Source organism: Nothoprocta perdicaria, unplaced genomic scaffold (assembly GCF_003342845.1).
Source record: "Nothoprocta perdicaria isolate Ctin4 unplaced genomic scaffold, notPer1 scaffold_152, whole genome shotgun sequence".
Classification (NCBI taxonomy): domain Eukaryota; kingdom Metazoa; phylum Chordata; class Aves; order Tinamiformes; family Tinamidae; genus Nothoprocta; species Nothoprocta perdicaria.
In genome coordinates, this window is record NW_020454672.1 from 40594 (window position 1) to 46666 (window position 6073).

The window sequence follows — 6073 nt, forward strand, 5'->3', positions numbered from 1 at the left end:
RAGACAAGGTAGTAGCAGAGCGGAGTAGATGAAGATGTCTTTCCGAGCCTTCATCCGTGGGGCTCTGAGCCAGGAGTACATTGAGGTTAAAGCTAGAATGAAATACTACCCACAGCTTAAGTCCTGCTCTGACTGGTCCCAACGCTATGACAAATTCAGACTAATTGCTACAGCCCTGATCGTCCTCCCCAGTTGTATGTTCCCAATCTGGTGCTAGAGCCAACTCTTKTGCTCATCTGACCCTTGGTGAGTCAGTCCAGGCACTAAATCACTAGAAAACATTCCCTTTTTTTATTGTTTTTTCCCCCTTTCTCTCTCTCTCTTTTTTTTTTCTTTATTTGTTTGCTCACATAGTTTCCTGCCGTTTTGGTGCCCAGAATCACCTCATCCAGGGACTGGGCAGGTTCCAATGCCAGTGCAATGTTGATGTTGAAACCTGTGTTAACATTTTAGGTGTCAACCCCTCCTGCCATTTTTAATCCGCTTGTGGCTGGRGGGTAGAGCCATAAATTTCTCAGACCACAGAGTGAAACACAACCTAATACTATTCACACAATTACCCCATAGAGCTAAAACCATCCTTAAGAATGATCACTTTGATAAACTCAAATTTTGATGCAATGCAGAGGCAACTCTGGAACTCCATTTTCATACCTGCATGGGAGGAACCCTGGCTACCTTTTGGACTACAAGGGACAGCAGAGAACTGGAATGAGCCCATTTCAAAGCTCCCCAAAGTCACTCAGTGGAAGGTGGACACTCTGTTATAGACCTGAGCTCCAGGCCAGAGCATTAAGGAGACATTCTGGGCAGCAACCTGGATTGCACCTTCAGCTGCTGCATATTGGCATAATGGCCTGGCTCTGGCAGCAGGGCGCTGTTTCATACTTGCCTTGACAATCTGATATTTAAGTCCTGAAATAGCACAAAACAACTTCTTTAAAATTTGTATCAATTCATAGAAATTTTCAAAAAAAAAAAGTGATAAATTCATTGCAAAATCTCATGACACAATCTGCAGAAAGGAATATCTCAAAAGCTACTTCATTAAAAAAAATGTCTTTTTTTCTAATATAATCCCAGTAATTAGCATGTCTCATATTGGCATGGATTTATTATTTAAGCAGATCCTAGAATATAGTCAGCTGTCATAAAGGATCAGAACAGAATTACCTCGTTTTTAAGTTGAGAAATAATGAAAGTGCGTCCAGCTTGTACTCTGCAATTGTACTTTGCTTTAAGTCCTCCYGTTGACCACAGTTAACTTTAAATGCACGTGGAAATGGAGTTATGTGGCACAGCATTTCAGCACCTGCTCAGCTCTAACTACAARTTGTAGAGTTTAACATCATGCTAAATTGGGATTTCAGTTTATTAAAGTTTGTCAGGAAAAATAAAYTAGAAGAAGGAAATAAAATAATCCCAGCGAGTTCTACTGTCAGTGGGAGCTTTATTTATTTAGTTGTTTACTTTAAGAACATGCAATTTCATGTGTATTTGAGGATGAAGTTTTTTTTACATTCGAGGTTTCCCCAGGTCAGCTGAAGTGTCACTGCAGTGAGAAGTCTGCAGAAGAACTTTTCTGAAGCATTTCCAAACACCATATCAAGATTAAGTGTGTCTCCCAAATCATGTTGTCACCCTCAAACAAGGTGATTCCATAAGCAMGTCTACCTCTTTCTGGCAACCATGCAGCAGCATTAATCAGGATGGCCACCAGTGTGTTGGCACTGGAAATTGCCACATTACGTGTGAATTCATTCACCTAAGTATCCTGTCCCTGGTAATGGCAAGATCCTATAAAACCAGGGCCATGAATACTTAGAGTAAGTTTTCCCCTAATCATTTCAGTTAGATATTGGCTTTGGCCATTAAATATTCGGCTTTATTTTCCTCTCATGCTATAGTTCAACCCCTATTCTTTTAACGCTGCTTGTTCACRTTCTTCATGAAAATACTCGGTCCTCTCTTTGCCCCTGCTAAGCTCACCCTATACTCCTTGACTTTTGACTCAACAGAGGTTAAAAGGCAGTCGCAGAGTGTTTGAAATAATATTCCCCTCTTTCAAGCTCACTCCTATTCTATTTCTGGGAGCAGTTTCTCGTGCAAAGAACATGGATGACAGGATCTCAGCGTGCCTCTTTTCAACATTCATTTTAAGCACTTTGTCATTGTGTTCCCTTCTTTGTCCCATTTCTAAAATTAACAATTTCAGCATTTTTCTTTTAACAAACAATGTTTTCTATTCTCTGGTGATTCTCACTGCTCATCTATCAAACTTTTTCTTCCAGCTGTATTCTTTTTTTAAACACAGTGGCCAAACTGAGCACATTATTCTAGAATAAGCCCTTCATAAAATCCTTGTAGTAAGTTAAGGTTTCTCCTTCTTCAATAACACTGACTGGCCTGCATATTTTCCTCCCTACTTGCCACTTTTTTTCCAGTTCAGTAATAAACACTCATAAATAAATCCATGGACACTACTCCAAACAAGGACTATTAGATGAAGAGTTCCCAGATGGCAGTTTTACACATAATAATACCATTTAAAAAAAAATATGTAAGCAAGACTTAATTTTGAAACTAAAATGCTTTATTGATGGCCATTTTATGTTCTTCCTTTGCCAAAGTAATGTCTACTAAAATTAAAGGATTTATTCTCTTATTTAATCCTTCCCACTGGAACAGGTATGGGAAGAGCGTCGCTTCTGCTGTTTGCAACAGTCTGTGTCCTTGCTTTCTGCACCACCCTCAGTTGCTTTATGTGCAAACTGCTCCAAGCAAAAGTTCAAGTCCTGCAATAAGACACCACCATGTGAGACCCAGGGCATTCCCTGGCACTCAGCAGAGTTGCAGCTCTGTGTTAAATACTGTGAAACCTTGAGCTATGCAGTGCTAACTCCTGGCCATGATGAACATGGGTAGAACAACTACAGAGTTCCCCAGCTGCTGACTTGTGATCGTGTTTGGCTGTTCAGAGGCAGCCTCCTTCCCTTGTTACTCCTTTTAATAGGTTGAAGAACCTATTCAAAGGTTGTTTGCAAACTCAGCTCTCATTGTCTGTTTTTTCTCTTCACTCCCTGCTTTAGTGGTGGATCTGAAGTACTATAAAGTTAAGATTGAGACTCGTTTTCCTTGTTAGGAGATGTGGGGGGATCTGTCTTATTCTGATGGTCTATTAATTGTATCTCAGCTCAGCCAGTAACCAGCTACTAAAGAAAATCTGAGCTAGTTGCTGTGCACATCAGCTGCTCAAGTTCTTTCTGTATAATAGGCAGTTTTAGACCTGATACCCTCCTCTAGATTCAGCAGTGACAGTGGAAGAAATTATCACTCCCAGTTGTTCTTCACTGCCTCTCTTCTGTGGGTACCCGACCTCTCCTAGCTCTAAGCTGAGTTGTTCATGTAAATAATTCTTAACCCATCTCAGACAAAGTGACCTGGATTGTGAAAATGAATTACTTAAACTGWCTAAGCTAATTTAGATGTTTTCCACTCAAATGGGTCAGGAAGCATTCCCATAGCTCTATCAGCAGAGCTGTGCAGTTGGTATTTTACAGGGGCAGAAAGGGAGAACCAAGGCTGCAATTTATGGCAGACAGTGTCAATCACTGGCTCTGGAGCAGCCACTTCCCTCTGGAGGAGAACATCTGTCAGCAGAACGGGTGGGATTTGGGTTCTTGACCTATGAAGCTCTACAGCAGTAAAACATGTGGCTAAGGCTGAGCGAAGAGGCTCCAGTGACTCCAGCTGCAGAGGTAAACGTAGACTTGCAGGACCTTACGGGCCATCATTCCCATGACAAATACTTATCCTGAAGCATAGACAAGGAAAAGGAAACTAACTGCTAGGTAAAACAGGTACTTTTATATGGCTTGCACTGTGAGAGCTCTACTATGGATCAAGAAAACTATATTCAGATGGAGCCTTTTTTTTTGGAGAAAAGCTTTGGAAACTTCAGAGAAAAAAAAAATCAAAGCCTTTTAGAGCTCCTTGAAAAGCTTTTCCTTTTGTTTTTAAATGGGAATGATCTAGATACCATACTGATCTGGAATTACTTGGGGCTTCCTGGGCAAACGCAGGGACTCTCAGTGCTCAGCTGGGAGGGTGTAGTCAGAAAATATATATTCTCAAGGAGAACCAGGAGAACACTCTCAAGCTGGCTGAACCAAAACTTTGCACATTATGAGACAGAAGATTCATAGCCAATATACATGACTTTCCCTTATACTTAAAGATGATTCAGTAAAAAAAGAAAATATATATATACATGTGTATGTATGCCAAGGTAATCCAGACTTATCACTGCTAAAGCCAAAATAGGTTTTAGGAAAGAATATAAAATGTCACACTTCGGATTTAAGCCTTGTAATTGGGGCCTGCAATATGCCTGCCATATGGGATGCGTTTTCCTGCATCTGCTTACTGCAAAGCATCTTCTTCTGAAGGTCCTGCACATGGCTGTTGTCAGAAACATGACAGAGGAGAGGATCAGGAGCACCTGCGCTGCACGGGTTGGCAAGCATGGCTCAGCACTTGCTGGGGGATGCTCTATGCTGTGTTTGTCTGTGTGATATCAACAAATATTCAAGAAGAGGCTGCGAGCTGGATGATCTTGACCTAAGTTCAACCAGAAGATTCAACTAGRGCAGCTGTGTCAAGCACAAATGTTCCCAGCATGTCAGGTTAACAGATTTAAAGCAGCAGCAATCGCTGCAACAAAATGACTAATACCAGATAAGTTCACCGCCTCTGCTAAAAGTTACTTGTGAGGATGATAAAATGGCAAGCTGAAGAGTAGGTCCTGCTCTGCAGAAGGAAAAACAGAGCTATAGCAAAGTTGCTGCTGCAAAAGGGCAAAAGAGAGGTAGAAATCCAGCTATTAAACAGATCTCTTGTCCTTGGATAGAGGATGGTTATTTCTGTTTCAATAGGTTTTCCTCTCTCTCTTTTGTTTTTTTTTTAAAAACTCTGAGAATGAATATTATTGGATTTGAAGTCACTTCTTTATGAGACTAAAACCYTCCTGACTTCCGGTGGAAGCTTCCAGGCATCATTCCAGATCGACAGCGTTTCCCACCATGCAGGCATGCTGAGTGAGGAGCAGCAAACCAGTGCTCCGGAAGAAGAGAACACAAGACAAGGTAAAGCTGTTGAGCTGGTGGCCTACAACAGATTTAGAAGAGTTCAGAAGGAACATTGTCTGGTTTCATTTTATCTTGTGAGGTAAAGTGGACCTTATAAGGATTCCTATTCCTGATGATCTCCTATATTTAAATCTATATCCATTTCTGAGAATGCCTGTTCACCTAGTGTACRCTGACAGAGGCTTTAACCTTAAGCAGGCATCTATAGATGGTGCTTAATGGTGACAGGCTAGTTCTCTGATCAGATGGATTTTGCCTCCTCACTATCTATGCTCCTTCTTATATGTGGTAAAAAGTAAGTTCAACGATTAGTCATTTCTTGCCTCTCAAAGATATTTGCATTATAATTTATTATCTTACAGTGGCTTAATTATCCTACTTCWTATTTCCATACTTCTATTTCTTTGGTGATAAAACAGAGAAGATGGGACACAGGACAAAACAAAAGACCCAAGGAAATTGCATCTGTATAAATGACTCTCCAGTTTCACATGTAGAGAAACAGAGGGTGGTTTGAGGGTAAATAGGTCCTTCAGAAACTGTTATCTACTTACATAAAATAGCATACCTCAGTAAAAATAGTTCTGAGATCATTAATGTAGTATTGCATGTATTCTTTCCAAGGTAGTGATATTGGCTTGGCTCTATATTAAGTCTTTTCTGGTGTTTCATCTGTTTGCTCCTTCTATGACATGAGGCATAAGAAGGGCTTATATTTTGGAAAGTTGTCTAATTTTTCTAGCTATACTCGCCAGTCTAATAAAAGAGGTTACCAATAAATCTTGTCTCACCCATACCTGCTTGAAGTGTAATTCATCCTGTGTGAGCAACAGGTGGTGGAAACCTGTTACAACCTGGGAGTTTACTGCTGCCCTTGGGCACATTCAAAAAGCTGTTGCCTTTTTTCTTTTTTTTTTTTTTTTTCA